General features: G+C 38.4%; 1 protein-coding gene across 7 annotated transcripts in view; it reads right to left on the reverse strand.

Annotated features, from left to right (window-relative positions):
- The window catches only part of CTTNBP2 (cortactin binding protein 2), a 171,934-nt gene that overhangs the window by 119,409 nt on the left and 34,402 nt on the right, over positions 1 to 18,123 (reverse strand). The window lies entirely within an intron of this gene.

Genomic DNA, 18,123 nt, shown 5'->3' on the forward strand with positions numbered 1-18,123 from the left:
CAGAATCTGAAGCAGGCTCCAAGCTCTGAGCTGTCAGCACAGAGCCCTACACGGGGCTCGAACTCACAAACTGCAAGATCCTGACCTGAACCGAAGTCGGGCGCTCAACCGACTGAGCCACCCAGGCACCCCAGAAAGCTGTGCATTTAAAACCACGCTGTCCTGCCCACCCCTCACCACCACCCTACACACTTCGCCTTCACCCCAGCTACTCTGTTCTGCCTCCCACTTATGTCCTTGGATAATACACACCCAGCTATCACACTGTATGTGGATATTGTTTAAAAAAAAAAACCCAACACATTCTGCAACACCTCCAATTTGAAGAAGCACAACAAAAATTTTAGACCTCGGTACCAGGAGTTTGCCTTCCCTGAGGAAGTAATTGCCATGCTGTTTCCCTTAACAACACAAATCCGGTATCTCGCATCTGGTCCTGTTTTATTTTCCCTATCAGGAAGCCTACAGCCCCAAATTTTGCTTCAACTCAGTGGGTCAGTCTCAGTTTTATGTACCGGGCCTCAAGATTTCATTAGAAGAAAGGATCTTACGACTACAAGGTTTGTAAACCACTGTTCTCGTTCCTACATCTTGACTTTCACACACTCCTATTTTTCCATTTTGCTGTTTTTATCCTTGTAAGCCACCTCAAATCCTCTGTGGAACAATCAGGGGTGTAAGAAGTAAATAAAAATTACATCAACTGTAATAGAATATTGCACACGGTTTTAAATGTCTTAATAATTGACATTTTATTTTAATCCAAAAATTCAAGCAAGCTCCTTTATGGCACTATTTCCATAGGCTTCTTTGAGAACATGTCTGGACTGAGTCACTTTGAGGCACTTAATGATGGCTTCTGGAGAAGCTGTTCTGAGATCAGCCATTGGCTGCCTTTTCCTCATCAAAATCTCTTTACAACTAGAACCACCATCAGCCACCCATTTGCTGGCCATTCTGCTTACTGAGCAGAAAGCCTTTCCAGCTTTCAGGGATTTTCATCAGCAATAGGGATTTTAAGGGTAACCTGATGCTGTTACATAAACACACCTGCTTTTTTACAAGTGACCATCCCTCAGATCAGTGGTTCTTAAACTGAGGCACGTATCAGAATCACCTGGAGGGTGTGTGAAACCACAGACTACTCTGCCCTACCCTCGGAGTTTCTGAGTCAGTCTGTCGGGGGGAGGGGGGGCAGTCTAAGAATTTACATTTCTAGCAAGTTCCTAGGTGATGCTGATACACCTTGTCTGGAAAACACTTTAAGAACCAATGCCTCAGGTTAGTCCATTCTCCTGTTTAAAAATCTTGAAGGACTAGGGGTGCCTGGGTGGCTCGGTTGGTTAAGCGTCTGACTTCGGCTCAGGTCATGATCTCACGGTCCGTGGGTTCGAGCCCCGCGTCGGGCTCTGTGCTGACAGCTCAGAGCCTGGAGCCTGTTTCAGATTCTATGTCTCCCTCTCTCTGTGACCCTCCCCGTTCATGCTCTGTCTCTCTCTGTCTCAAAAATAAATAAATGTTAAAAAAAAAAAATCTTGAAGGACTCTGCCCCATCATACTAGGTACACAGATGTTTCAGCCTGGCGTTCAAAAACCCCCTGGTGAAGCCTGGCCTATCTCCTGCTCCACAGGGTGCTCCAGGCCCTCTTACTTTCTCACTGTGCCCAGAGCACACACGGATCCTGTGCTCATGCTGCCCTTCGGACACATATCCACTTCTCACCGTCCAGTTATTAATGCACTCATCCTTTAAAAGACTCCTGGAATGCCACCTCTTCCCAGAAGGCATCCATAATTCATCTTCGCTACAACCCTTTCATCTGTGATTTACCCTTACACACAAGCCTGTCTTGCATCAGACTTGGTAGCAATTACAGAGCTCTCTTCCACGAGATTATATAGCAGAGTGGTTAAGAAGATGCATTTGGAGTCAGCAAGGCCTGGGTCCAAGTTCTGGCTCCCCGCTTGTCAGCTGGGTGACACAGAACACGTTACTTAGCCATGAGTCTGAAAGTGAGAGAACAATACTATCTCCTTCAAGGGAGGCTGGTGGGGATTAAATGAGATCATGTCCAGTGCTAAACAGCACTCCTGGCAGATAAGCCTCCGTAAATGACAAGTAGCAGTTTTCTGGAGTTTTAAAAACATTATCACCACATTCTCTGACACTCCTTCCACGTGGTCAAGTCTCTATCTCTTCCCCTTGAATCTTCGCCCTATGACCGCTGATGGATTGAATACGATGCCAAGTAACTTTGTGATCCAGATTTAAGGAACGGGCAGATTCTATTTCCTGTCTCTGAGGATGCTCACTGCTGGATCCCAGCCACTTTGTGACAAGGAAGCCCAAGTGGAAGAAGTGGAGAGGAACTCAAGGCCCCAGGCCACAGTCCCCGCAGACCTCCTTGCAGACAGCCAGCATGAGCAGCCATCTTGGAAGTAGAACCCCCACTGCCACATGAAGTGCACACAGTGAGCTGTCCCCACCAAGCCCAGCCTAAATTGCAGATCTGTGAGCAAAATAAATGAATGATGTTGTTTAAAGTCATTAAGCCTTGGACTGGGTTAGTAGCATAGCAACAGATGACAAAGCAGGAGCACGCCATTACCTTTGCATCCTTTTTCTCCTCTCTAGAAGAGAGGACCACAGGTTAGAACCTTAGAGTATTCATCACAAGACCCAAATATTCCTAGAGGGAAAATACTCCCAGGGGCACTCTTTTTGTGAGTAAACACAGAACTCCCTGGGAAAGAATTCATGTTAAAGAAAAACACAACCTTTGTTTTCAACTTGCCTAACCCCCATCAAGGTTGTGGCAGAACACTACAGAGTTGGTAATTAATAAATAGAATATATATAAGTAATAAATGGGGCTTTAAAAAACTCTATAAAGTCAGTCGTACACATAGCAGCACTGCTTTGTAATCTCGAATAAACCAATAATGGTAAATAGTGGAGACTAACAATCACTTTGAAAAGCAAGAAATGCATGAGGCCACCTTCTGTATGGAAGGAAAGAGCAGGAGACAAAGCATAGCAGCAGATACACAAAAAGAAACAACTTTTGGAGGGGTAGCTGCACAAAATCTAGGGACACACCGTAGGTAAGGAGTAAACCAGAGAAACAGTTATTGTCCTTTTATTAAACACATTAAAAATGTTAATATTTGCTAAGTTATTAGTATTCCTACTTTGGTCCTATGTTTACATGGCCCTCCCTGGTGGGTCTTAGAAAAATATCAGTTATGGTACATATTCTTAGTGTCCTTTGCTACACTTATCACGAATGGGACTTATTAGTCATGGCTAGCCCCTTTCCTACAGAATAAGTCCCATGAGTGCAGGGACTGTCTAGCTTACAGTCTCTTCCCAGTGACCAGCACCCGGCATGACAGAATGTACTCAATAAATATCTGTTGGGTGAATGTTGAAGGACTAGCACTAAAAAGCTATTGGGACAACTGCAGCTGATGCTGACTTATTTAAGTATGAATTCACATGGGGCCTAAACACAATATCCTTTCAAAATAAAAAGAGTTTATACCCTGACACTGAAATTGCTTTAGAAATTACCAGTTGCTGTCACGAGTTAGAAAATAATGTGCTCTTACCCTGGAGGAGTTATTTTTGTTCACAATCTCCTCTCCATCTATTCAAGTCCTTATAATACTCCCCAATAGCAGATCACCTCCATTCAGAGCCATCACCCAGAACTCAGACTTTTACAGAACCTGTACTTTAATAAATGTCATCTATAATTGCCTCCTCAGATCCCTTCTCTCCCTTTTCCCATCAATCTACTTTCAAAAGTGGTTAACATAATCTCCCTTAAACACTGTTTTTGTCACATCCTTTCCTACCTCAGAGCCTACGGTGAATTTCAATCCTCAACTGTTTGAAATTTAAACTCATTAAGAATTTAACCTATTAACAATTCCCATTAAGGGTTTCTAAAGTTCTCTGGTTAACTGTGCTACCTATCATCTCTCCACACCAAACACATCTTATTGCCATCCCCCAAACAGGCACAAAAATGCGTGCAACCTCTGATACAGCCAATCAGAGATGATGGAAAGTTTCTTCTGAATACACCAGTGTGGTCTTCTTCTTATTCTGTCAAGACACTACAGGAGGAAGTCTAATGCACCGTCCAGAGGGTCTTGTAAAGATTTATCTCCAGTCATTCATGGAAAGAGTCTCATCCATAGAAAATCATTGTCAACTCCAAATTAATTTTTAGGGATTATTTAGAGGTCTACTTAAAATAATCTTTTTAAAGGGCAGAGTGAATGGCTCAGTTGGTTAAGCATCTGACTTTAGTTCAGGTCATGATCTCACAGTCTGTGAGTTTGAGCCCTGTGTTGGGCTCTGTGCTGACAGCTCAGAGCTTGGAGCCTGCTTCAGATTCTGTGCCCATCTCTCTCTGCCCCTCCTCCACTCACACCCTGTCCCTCTCTCTCTCAAAAATAAATAAACGCTTAAAAAAATTTTTTTTTTAATTTTTAAAATAATCTTTTTAGGGGTGCCTTGCTGGCTCAGTGCGTAGAGCATGCAACTCTTGCTGAAAATAAAATAAAATAAAATAAAATAAAATAAAATAAAATAAAATAAAATAAAATAAAATAAAATAAAATAAAATAAATAAAATAACTCAAGGAAATCAGTACAACAGCCTTTCATGAAAACCAAACTAAATTTCTCTGACTCATTTTACCACTTGCCATATTCAGATGCAAATGAAAACAAAACAAAGATCAAATATCAAAAAAAGTCAAAAAAATTTAACAAGAGACAGATTTAATAATGAATAAAATGTGGGAAAATAAAGACAGAAAGGGCAGTTCCTTGACTATTGCATCTTCGTCCATTTTATAAATCTTCACCTTTTTTCTTTTTTTTTTTTTTTTTGAGAGAGAGAGAGAAAGCAGGGGAGAGGGGTAGAGGAACAGAGAGAGAAAGAGAAAGCAAGTGGGGGAGGGAGGGAGAGAGAATCCCAAGCAGGCTCCACTCCCAGCACGGAGCCCAACATGGGGATCGATCCCACAACCCTGGGATGATGACCTGAGCTGAAATCAAGAGTTGGACACTCAACGAACTGAGCCACCCAGACACCCCAAAATCTTCATTTCCTTAGAGTAAATTTGGGGCATTCAGCATTCAAATGTCCCAGTGTGTCCTCTTCCAGAAGATAAGAATATCCTAATTACAGAGAAGTACAAATTTTTCTGTACTTGGTATGACAACTAGCAAGAGGAAAACATTAAAAAAATCAATGATGCTCTTCTGCATTATCGTAATTGCCATTCAATATGATCTGAGAAGTCTTGCAGGATTTCCTTCTGTTTGTAATTACCTTCAGTCAATAGGGAGGGAACAGCAAATGAATGATTAAACATTGAAGACTGTCTAACAATTTCTCTGCAGCTTCAATTTCTGTGCAGCTTTTAATATTTGCAATTGATTACAGGTGTGTGGGGAATGTTCTGGGAATTCACAGCATTTAAAGTAAAGAATCCATGAATGTCGACCAGCTCTAGTTACATTAATGTTGCCTTTGAAGCAGAGGAATGGTGAGTCAAGGTTAGGAGTCAGACAGAAAATGGCTTATTCTGAGTCTGTCTGTCCATTCGTAAAGTGGGGTACAATCACGGATCTCGGGATTTCACGGAGATGAGAGGAGATAGAACATGTGAAGTGGCACATAATAAAAACCTCACAATGTTACGCCTCATTTCATCTCCATGTGTCCCACTCCAACTTCAGCCTACTGGAAACAGCAGCAAACCTCACCAGTCCTGAGCAACATACACCAAATGAAACTGCCCCTTTTCGTGATTTCAGTTTGTCTACTGCCTAACCCTCTACAAGGTGGAGGAAGGCAGTCGTATAAAAGAAACTGTTTTAGTTTATGAAGATGGAACCACCTCCCTCTTTTCACTTTTATGTGGCTGCAAACAGAGGTGGTTGCAAACAGAATCATTCCTGCAAAATTAATAACGCCACTAAAAATCAAAGATTTAACATAATCAAGAATATGACGCCTAAATAAGAAGATGGGGGAATAGACCAGCAAGCCAAAGAGTAAGGATTTATAATTCATAGGTCTAATACGTTTATCATGCCATTCCTACACACTTAAAAAGTCACTTTAAAAAATAATACTTATTATCCAATTCCCAATACATTTTAGAAGCTTTCCAAATTCCTAAGCCCTCCTGGGGGGTGGGAGTAGTTCTGCTTTAGAAAACATTCTCTTGCCAAACCTGACAAATCACTTCTCTGTCTCCAAGTTGCTCTCACAAGCACTCAGGACTCACAGCACCCACTTACTTTCCTACCTGCTTTAGGCTTGCTCTCCAGAGAAAGTAACAGAGAGATCTGCCTTAGTTTCCATCAGGTACCCTCCCGCTTGAGGAGAGCTCCATCCTGGGGAATAAGAGGCACCGCCCATTTTATGAGACACAAAGCAGGTGACCAAGATCTGTCCTATAACTTTCAAAGTGTGAAGAGATGGAGAAAGTTTAAGGACAAGTCTTTCCACTAAGATGGAAATTCAACTAGAAATAGTTTTTCAAGACTCTCTGTGCCAGACCTGGGCTAGGTGCTGCAGCCTACTATCTTATTTAATTCTTACAATTTAAACAAATCCATGACTGTGCATTGAGGCCAGAGAGATGTGGTATTAAAGCATCCACCCAGACCCATTTACCTAGGAATTTAAAAACCAACTTACAGGAAGAATGGCTGTAATGCCCAGATGTCAGCACAAGCCTGGTCCTTTCCCCTTAACTCCTGGAATCTGAACTTCTCTACTGTACATAAAAATTACTGCTCAGGCTTCAATATACAAAATCATGTTTTGTGAACTTTATGAATAAGTTTGGAGCTTCCCCAGGGTTTACTCTCTGCAATATTTTAACCCGTTAAAACCAAATGACCGTAGGAGCTGCAACTCCACTTTGCTAAGAGTGAGGTGCACAGTACAGTGCTTGACACTAAGAGAGAACTGGATCCATGGTTTGCTTTCCTTAGAAGAGTTTCACGAGAAGTATTAAGGGCTGTTGAAGAGACTGTCATATCTAGTATTTTATTTTTGTAGGAGGCAATCATGTGAACATAGGCCCTGCAATGGTCCACTTAAGACAGGCCAAAATGGGGGCACTTGGGTGGCTCAGCTGGTTAAGTGGCCAACTTCTGCTCAGGTCATGATCTCGCAGTTAGTGAGTTCAAGTCCCACGTCAAGCCCTGTGCCGACAGCTTAGAGCCTGAAGCCTGCTTTGGATTCAGTGTCTCCCTCTCTCTCTCTCTGTCCCTCCCCAGCTTGCACTCTGTCTCTGTCTCAAAAATAAACGTTTAAAAAAAAAAAAAATTAAAGACAAGTCAAAATGGACGCATTCGAGATCAAATTCAGACACTGTTAAAACATTTTCTATTGTTGCTAGGTCACTTTTAGCACTATGTGAAGCAATCTTCTGCTTCTCCACCCAATCCTATTTGAAAAAGTTAAAAAAGAATTTGATTTTATAACAGAATGTTTTTAGAAATATATAGAAATCTTAAGGTCTGCCAGAAGAGGGCTTTTAACTATAAAATTCATTTTACATGCAAATCTAAACTGAACTGGGATGAACTGGATTGGAAAAAGTAAAACTGAAGATAGAATTTTGCCTTTCAAAAAGTTTCACATGCATAACTTACCTATCAATTGAGGTGCCCAACACCTTAATTAAAAACCATAATCAGCTTATCTTAACAGTTTGGAAAAAAAAAAACACTGTTCACTGCTAAGTGACAAAAGTGATGAGCAAGCACATTTTCCATGCCTTCTTAAAGGGCAATAATTATAAGCATCTGAGATACATTTCTTAGACAACCACTATGATAGTCTGCCTTGACTCTGGCTCTCCTGCAAACATTCACCTGCCTAGCAGCTCGGGTGACCTTTGAAATTCTTTCCCTTGACAATGGTGATAAATTTTAAATACTTACAATAAATATTTACATTTAATAAATTAAAATTTTAATACAAAAAATAAAATGCAATATAATTGTGCTATTAGAATGATCTTTTAGAAAATCCTATCAAATCACTGGCATTCTCAAGCTTAAACACTTCAGTGGCTACCCTCATGTTAAGATTCAATGGCCTTATCATGGCCTTCACCCTTCAGCATGGTCTGGCCCCAGCCTAGCTCTGTATCTGATCTTGTGCAATTCTCTCTCTTGCTCTCTGACTTCCTGCAGCTCCTATGAATTGCCAAGCTCCTTCCTCTCTTGGGGTCTTTGTGCTGCTCCCTTTGTAAGAAGAGTCTTCTTCCAGCCAGATTTGTAATACCCCTCCGAGACTCAGAGAGGTGTCACTTCCTCAGAGAGAACTTTCCTGACTCAATCTAGTGCAATCTCTCTTCTCATGGCATTCTTTTCTTCAGTAATCATAATTTGTACTTAGATGTTTTGGTTTATTGTTTTAATGTCACTCTCTGCCACTGGACTCTAAGAGAAAGAATTCATGCTCCTTGTTCACCACACTTGAAACCCAGGACATGTCTAAAGACATAAACATCTTTTGAATGAATGGATTCAGGGATCCCCTTTGCCTTCTTCTCAAAGATCCCCACCCTGCTCAAATTATCATTTCAATTATACAATACAGATTTTCCTTTCTTATTCCATTTGTTCAATACCTATTTACATTTTGACTCCAAAAACTGAAAGATGAAGGCTGAAACCTCTTATCTTTCTTCCCCAAAAAATCACAACCATAGAGAAGGTAGAATTTTGAGTCCTGCTTTACATCCTCGCTCCCTCTTCTAATCAAGACATGGAGTTAATCAAACACGGCAAATGAAATTATAAGAACACATGACCTGTACCTTCGCCTGTACTGAGTATTAAGATGAGGGGGTTAAAATATTATCAGAATGCCTCAAAGGAACACCCTGTATTCTCAGATAACAAGGAAGTAATTCTTAAGAGGAATTGTAATTGAACAGTCCCCCAAATTATGATCTTTGAAGTGTATAAATATATATTCCTGTTTTCATCCCATTTATAACTCTGAATCTATCCCAAACCCAGCATAAAACAAATGGTACATTGCTGAGCTGGACAAGCTTTATCTTTAGTTTGTTCTCATAGATGTCCTAATGATTTATTAATAACAACAGCAAGAAAATGTTGCTTGAGTGATTTCAGTAACTTATTAAACGATAGTGATAAACACTTTGCTTTCATGGCACCATCAACCTTCATTTCTTAATATGTAAAAAAGCACCATTTTGCCTAGCATTCTTTTTTTTTCCTTCACTAATAGTAAATTCATCAGGGAAAATAAAATTTCTTGAAAGAATCAAAATTGATGCCTCCTGTGTCTGTCCTACTGGACAAAATACAATGCTGTTCAACAATCATCAGCTATTTGTATTTTAAGAAAACCAATTTGCATGCAGAAACAACACAACATCTGGTCAACTCCTCTTCCTTTACTCTAGATATGGAACAAAGGCCTTATCTCAGCAGACAGAAAGGGAAACAATTTATGTTTTCATGAATTCAGCTCTGCTCAGCAAATTAATTCATTCATTAATTAAAATGAACAGCACAAAAAGGGTATGTTTTGGTCAATCAATTGCCTGCAATCATAGGAGAATTTTGAAATACAAAAGGCTGCATGTTTTACTTAGCTGAAACCAGAATGTTACTCTTTTATCACAATTTAGCAGACATGTTATATGAGGAAAAGCCTCACAGTACTCTGTAGCACACCAGCAGCTGCTTTCAAAACTAGACAGGTAGCATTATTCTAATGATTTTATTTTATTTAAAGCGATTGCCTTTGTTCTATGTGAAGATTCCATCACTGAGCCATACAACTACTTAGGTTTTTTCGTTTAAGAAGGAAAGCAGTTAATTTCTGCATATAAAACTAATAATGGAATTTTAAATAAAATGTGATGTGTTTTCAGACTCATGAAATTTTTTAAATGGGCATTTCAAATTTTTAGTTTTGAAGGAGAATAGTTCAGAGAAAAATCATTGTTATCATAATGACATGTATTTGTATGTTTTTTTTTAATTCCAGTATAGCTAACATATAGTGTTACATTAGTTGCAGATGTACAATATAGTGATTCAATACTTCCATACATCGCCCAGTCCTCATCAGGACAAGTGCACTCCTTAATCCCCATAACCTATTTCACTCATCCCTCCCACCCACCTCTCCTCTGGTAACCATCAGTTTGGTCTCCATAGTTAAAAGTTTGTTTTTTGTCTCTCTTTTTTTTTTTAATTCCACATCTGAGTTAAATCATGTGGTTTCACTTAGCATTATATCCTCTAGATTCATTCATGTTGTTGCAAATGGCAACATTTCATCTTTTATGACTAATATTCCATTATATACATATATGTATACACACACACACATCATTCATCTACCAATAGACACTTAGGCTGCTTCTATAATTTGCCTATTGTAAATTATACTGCAATAAACATATATGTATATATATTTTCAAATAAATGTTTTTGTATTCTTTGGGTAAATACCCAGTAAAATTAATGGATAACACAGTTCTATTCTGTACTTTTCGAGGAACCTATATACTGTTTTCCATAGTGGGTGCACTAGTCTGTATTCCCTGAACAGTGAACAAGGGCTTTTTTTTCCATATCCTCACCAAACCTGTGTCTTTGATTTTAGTCATTCTCACAGGTATTAGGTGATACCTCACTGTGGTTTTGATATGCATTTCCCTGATGAGTGATGTTGAACATCTTTTCATGAGTCTGTTAGCCATCTGTGTGTCTTCATTGGAGAAATGTCTATTCACGTCTTCTATCCATTTTTCATTAGTTTTTTTTTTGTTTTGTTTTGTTTTTTTTGGTGTGGAGTTGTAGAAGTTCTTTCTATATTTTGGATACTCTTTTTGGATATGTTATTTGCAAATATCTTCCACAGGTTGTCTTTCAGGGTTTTTAAAATTTTTTTTAATGTTTATTTTTGGGAGAAAGAGACAACGGACAGACAGACAGCAAGTGGAGGAGGAACAGAGAGACAGAGACACAGAATCCGAAGCAGGCTCCAGGCTCTGAGCCTGACACAGGGCTTGAACTCACAAACCATGAGATCATGACCTGAGCCAAAGTCAGACACTTAACCGACAGAACTATCCAGGCGTCCCAGTTGTCTTTCAGTTTTGTGAATGGTTTAATTTGCTGTGCAGAAGTTTTTTATTTTTATGTAGTCCTAATAGTTTATTTTTGCTTTTATTTCCCTTGCCTCAGGAGACCTATAGAGAAAAATGCTGCTATGGCCTATGTCAGAGGAATTACTGCCTATACTCTCTTCTCGGAATTTTTTTTTTCTTTTTTGGTTTCAGGGCTCACATGTCTTTAATCCATTTTGAGTTTATTTTTATGTATGATGTGAGGAAGTGGTCCAATTTTCCCAATACCTCTTCTTGAAGAGACTTTTTTACCATTGTATATTCTTGCCTCTTTTGTTGAAGATTAATTGACCATATAATTGTGAGTTTATTTCTGGGTTTTCTATTCTGTTCCATTGATCTATGTTTCTATTTTTATGCCAGTACCTTTTTTTTTTTTTTTTTTTTTTAACAATCTCTACAGTCAACATGGGGCTCAAACTCACAACCTGGAGATCAAGAGTCACATGCTCTTCTGACTGAGCCAGGGAGGTGCCCCAGTACCATACTGTTTTGATTACTACAGCTTTGTGGTCTATCTTGAAATATGGGATTGTGATACCATCAGTTTTGTTCTTCCTTTTCAAGATTGCTGTGGCTATTCAGGATCTTTTGAGGTTCCACACAAATTTTAGGATTATTTTTTTCTAGTTCTGTGAAAACTGCTGTTGATATTGTTAGGTATTGCATTAAATCTGTAGATCGCTTGGGTAGTACGAACATTTTAACAATATTTGTTCTTCCAACCTATGAGCATGAAACATCTTGCCATTTCTTTGTGTTGTCTTCAATTTGTTTTCATCAATGGTTTACAGTTTTCAGAGCACAGGTATTTCATCTCCTTAGTTAAGTATATTCCTGGGCATTTTATTATTTTTAGTGCAATTATAAATGGGATTGTTTTCTTAATTTCTCTTTCTGCCATTTCATTATTAGTGAATAGAAATCCAACAGATTTCTGTACACTGATTTTATATCCTGTGACCTTACTGAATTCATTGATCAGTTCTAGTAGTTTTTTGGTGGAATCTTAGGGTTTTCTATATGTAGTAACATGTCATCTGCAAATAGTGAAAGTTTTACTTCTTCCTTACCAATTTGGATACATTTTCTTTTTCTTATCTGATTGCTGTGGCCAGGACTTCTAGTACTGTATTGAATGAAAGTGGTGGGAGTGGTCATCCTCGTCTTATGGCAAATCTTAGGGGGAAAGTTCTCAATTTTTTCATAATTGAATAAAATTTTAGCTATGGGTTTTTCATAGAAGGTATTTTGAGGTATGTTCCTTCTAAGCCTACTTTGTTGAGAGTTTTTATCATGAACAGATGTTGTACTTATAATGAAATGTATTTGAATAGCATTTCCTTGACCAGTATTACTTTACAGCAGTGTTTCCCAAATGGGGGTGGTTGTGTACCCCAAGGGGAAGACCTTTTTGGCTGTCACCCTGCGGAGGTGCTACTGGCATCTATTGAGTAGACAGACCAGAGCTGCTGCAAGCAAAGCACACAATGTACAAGATAGTCTCTCTCTATAACAACCACAACAAACACCCAGTTCCAAATGTCATTAGTGCTCAGGTGAGATAAACTGCTTGAAAGCAAAACCATTCAAAACGTTTTCTTTTCTTTCTTTTTTTTTTTTTTTCTTTCATTGAGCTTTGAATGCACTGAACAGGTCAGGTTTTTAAAAGGAGGATCATTCTAGACAAAATCTGAACATGTATAGTCATAGTCTGGAGAAACTAAAACATGGCCCCAAATGACACTACTCAGAACAATTAATGTTAAGTATATAAAAGTATATACAATTTTCTAAATGGACACAGCTTTGGCATAATAATAGATCTCCACTTATATTCACTTCAAACTTTCATTTTTCTGTCTGGTACACAACAGGTAGTCAACAAATATTTGAAGTGAGGAGGAAGGGAAGGATCTATCTTCTTGCACCACACTTCAGGGTATTTTATAACATTAAGCCAAGACAATGGACTACATTAGGTTATTAATATGTCTTCCAAAGTTCTCCCTTCCTCCATATTACTAGAAGGGAGCCAGCCAGCCAGAGCCATTCCCTAGTCTCCCACTCTGCTAGCTGTGTCCACAAAAGTTCTCACCAATGCACATGATGCTGTTTTTCCTTAACTTCCTCTCCTGCCCCTTTGGGATGTGCACATGGCACTGACAGTTTCAACCATGCCAATGAGACTAATTCCCTAACGGGAGCAGTAGGATAGATATGATCCAGGCTGTTGAATAATCACTTGGCTTAGAACTACTTCTGCACACATTACTCACCTCCAGAATGGCATTAAATAGTATTCAATCTACCATACTTTGTTACAGCCACTGATACATGGAAATTCTACAATTTGATATCCTCTATGATACAACCACTATAAATACATTTTATCTGAAGAAATGTTAAGATGGTAATTTTTTAAAGTTTCAGTGCAAATAATACTCAAAAATCTGTATTATATAGTCACTTTATAGTGATTATAGCTTACCAGGAAGAAATGCCATGTCTATAATACTGTTAATTCTCATTTATCCAATCTAAAAGGAAAAAGAAGGCACACAAGAAACCTAGATCTGATTGCCCAAGGAAATCATTGTTTCAGTGAGGTACTGTTCATGTAAACTCACGCTAATGGCAGCAAGCTGGACTCTGTAAAATGTAGGCTAAAAGACAATTTTGACTCCAAAAACATTAAAATTATAGCATTTTCATCTTCTCGCCCTTGTTCCCCTTTGATTAAGGTACTGATAAAAATTCTAGTAGTGAGAGGGAAAATAAGTGAAGGCCAGAAGATTCCACAAACTAAACAATTAGCATCAAATAGATGATTTCTTAATAGGTTATAGATTCAAATTGTTAATATTCAATTAAATTTAATTCAAAAGCCTCTGTATCTATCGTGGTTTCAGGAAATATGTACCTGCTTCTCCTTGAGTACATTCTCAAACCTCACGGTATTTTCCTCTAGACTTCATTTGGCATACGTATTTAGTCAACGATTTATTCCTACTTTGTGTGGATGAGGGGGGATCATTGATAAAATATTTCTTATGCAACTGCAACATATATATATATGTTAAGCAGTTCATATTTTCCATCAATATTTCACTTTTTAAAATAATACCCCCATAATAAAAATTAATGTCTTGAATATCACATCTGCTATAAAGCCATGGACTTTTACTGGGAAATATTTTTACCTTAAAGAGGAAATCAGTAAAAATACCAAGATATATATTGTAATTTTTTAACAACTTCTCCCCAAAATCATATTTGTGCATTGTTCTGAGAAGTCTATGGCCATTAATCTGATGATCTATGCAATTTTTTATAACTTGAAAATCAAAAACATGAGGAGAGCATGATTAAAAAAGTAAAAAAGCTGGGTCTGAAATATCTTTTGAAAGATTCTAAAATTCTAAAGAATTTGAATGCCTCAAAACAGAATCATTTCTAAATTTTTTCATGGTACAAATTTCATGGTATGAATCTTTATATCTGAAAAAAATCACAATTTACATATTAAGTTAAAAATATTTCCTACTTTCAGAGAATTATTACTTTTGACATTTAAAAAAATTTTTTTTAATCTTTGAGAGAGAGACAGACAGACAGAGTGTGAGTGGGGGAAGGGCAAAGAGAGAGGGAGACACAGAATCTGAGGCAGGCTCCAGGCTCTGAGCTGTTAGCACAGAGCCTGACGCGGGGTTTGAACTCACGAACTGCGAGATCATGACCTGAGCTGAAGTTGGATGCTTAACTGACTGAGCCACTCAGGTGCCCCTATTACTTTTGACATTTTTTAAAAGAAGGTTTACTTCTCTCCCAATTGAATAGGAACATACTGATTACTGATAGAGTAGATTTTTGAATTTTAATTCAGGAATAAGTTTACCTCATAATACAAAATTTAGAAGTTTCACAATCTCTCTCCTTCCCAATTTCTCAGTGAGTTGCTAATTTATAATCTACCAAAAGCAAAAGACAACTAAATGACACATCTGGACCCAAGTAAATATTTCCCCAGTTTCACTAGTGCCCGTGAATGTGCCTAACGGAACAATCAGTATATGACCACAGTGAGTCTATGACAGTTATATGAAAATGGGATCATCTACTCTTAAAAACATAATTATTTAAAATCAATCACAATTCTCAAATTTAAAAAAATGACAAAAAGCTTTCAGAATCTCCAAACACACCAAGTTCACAGATGCCACGTTTTCTACCTGAGGTAAATGGCAATCTCTCTGCGCTTCCTTTTTGTTTGATCTATGAACAAAGGAGACCTGTGTCAGTTAGGGCTTCTCCACGGGGGCAGCACCCTAGGAGATGATTTGGAAATAGGCAGAACATTTTGTTTTCACAGGGACAGGCACTTAGGGGGCAGGGCTAGGGGTCCGCCACACATCCCACAACTGTCTCCAGGGTCCCCTTGAACTTTCACGTGTCGCTCTAACCATTCCTTTCATTAGAACCTTCAGTTCAGTAGGACGACCTGAGCTAAAGAGTAACTCCTTTTTACGTATAAACAAGTTGTCTTAATTTCATTTTAACAAACACTGAATTTTCCAGGGACTCAACTCCCATTTAAATGTGCACTTTTGGGGGCGCCTGGGTGGCGCAGTTGGTTAAGCGTCCGACTTCAGCCAGGTCACGATCTCGCGGTCCGGGAGTTCGAGCCCCGCGTCAGGCTCTGGGCTGATGGCTCGGAGCCTGGAGCCTGTTTCCAATTCTGTGTCTCCCTCTCTCTCTGCCCCTCCCCCATTCATGCTCTGTCTCTCTCTGTCCCAAAAAAAAAATAAATAAACGTTGAAAAAAAAAAATAAATGTGCACTTTTGTTTGGAACTTTACCAAGTCGTTCACCATTTCAGAAAAACATCGCCTCATGCATGGCACATCCACTCACTGTATCCGATCCCAATGCAGCGTACCTAGGCCAGGATTCTTTTGCAGTGATTGCAATGCTGTGAGTAGGTACAAACCTGCCACTCATGTGCCTCAGTATTTATAGACTGAAATTTGTAATTTGTTATAAATTACGTCCCTGTTACTTTATATCACAATTAGAGGAGTGTATTGGCTATTTTTAACATAACCTACTTACATATGCACTTATCCATGTATTTCATTGCAGGATAGTGAAAGAGTAATACAAAACATTTTATTTAAAAAAGGTGGGGGTGCCTGGATGGCTCAGTCAGTTAAGCATCCAACCTTGGCTAAAGTCATGATCTCTCGGTCACTAAGTTTGAGCCTCACGTTGGGCTCTGGGCTGACAGTTGGGAGCCTGGAGTCTCCTTCTATTCTGTGTCTCCCTCTCTCTCTGCTCCTCCCCTGCTCACACTCTGTCTCTCAAAAATAAACATTTAAAAAAATTAAAACAAAACAAAACAAAAAAACATCTCTAGGTTTGGAGGGATGCAAACCACTAACCTAGAATATGTAACAAAAGGCTCCTTGCAACTCCAACATTCCTTGATTCTATGAGAAACTTTGTTTGGCAAGCCCTGATCATTAGCAAGCCTTTACTTCTACTCTTATGTTTAAAAGTATTGCAATTAAGTTAAAAAGAGAAGTAAATATGGTTGCTAAGGTGATACATAAAAACACAGACTCTGCTAAACTCTCAACATTTGTGCGAGCAGTGAGAAATACCACGGTAGCTGATGTCTTTCACAGGTTAATAGAGAGCGACAGAAAAATAACCTAAGGTAGAACTGGAGCCTTCCTATGTATTTGGTCTCAAAAGACGACACTAGTGCCCTCACAGGTAACCTTTGTTCTCTCCTTGGGCTGAATGTAATACATGTTAGCGATGTGCTGCCTTAGCATTTCTTAGCATTTCTCCCACGAAGTTCATTTATAAAGAAAATATACATTGGCAAGCAATGCAAATGTTTCCAACGTGGAACAGGATGAATACCTCTCACAGCCAAGCTGCACACAAGTCTACTTAGCAAAGCTTGTCATTCAAAAAGCAACACCTTCAACTCATTACTGGCTTGCAGATGGTATAAATATACTCCCATTTTTTCTGGGGTAATCATTCTCTGTCATCAGACTGAGGGATAATGATGATCCTCACTGTACTGGTTTCCAGTTTGTGAAAATAAACTATAGTCACCCCTTCCCCACACAACTGGATCCTTAACACTCCCACCTTCACTATATCTGACCATCCACCATTATTACTTCTTTACCCGACTATATTAATGCCCATAGGGGGGCAACAATTCAACTTTCCATAGACTTCCATATGTTAAAATAACCCCTAAGACAAAGTTGGAGGACATACTCCTTGGTGAAAAAAAAAAAAAACCAACCCATACTTCATGTATAATAAATATAGTCATCCTGGCCAAATGACCAAGAGCCAGGAAACACCTGATTACATACTTAGTATTCAATATGAAAGAAAAAAGAATAAAAATTAGGTTTGACTAACATACCAAAACAAGTATAAGATAAAGAACAACCAATTATAAAATTGTCCATCAAGAAAGTTTAACATTATTTATAAATCAACAAAATGTTATTGAGGTATTTAAGTAACATATCAGAAGATAACTCTTCATGAGTTTTGAAAATTTCGAAATTATAGATCAGATGAACAAGTAATAAAACTATTTGAAGATATATGTAGTTTTTAAGGGATATATATTAGTTTTAACTCATGAGTTTCTGAAAATAAATCACTTATAATTTACAAAGAAAGGAAAATCTCAATTAACAACAATATCTTTTGTAAATGACTCTCACAATTTTTCCTCCTCACCTCACATACACGTAAGATATCAAATTTCCAATTTTCTGAAAACTTACCACCAAATAACCACAGGAAACAATACAGCTTAGGTCTCAACTTCCCCATACTAAACAGTATA

Source organism: Prionailurus viverrinus, chromosome A2 (assembly GCF_022837055.1).
Source record: "Prionailurus viverrinus isolate Anna chromosome A2, UM_Priviv_1.0, whole genome shotgun sequence".
NCBI lineage: Eukaryota > Metazoa > Chordata > Mammalia > Carnivora > Felidae > Prionailurus > Prionailurus viverrinus.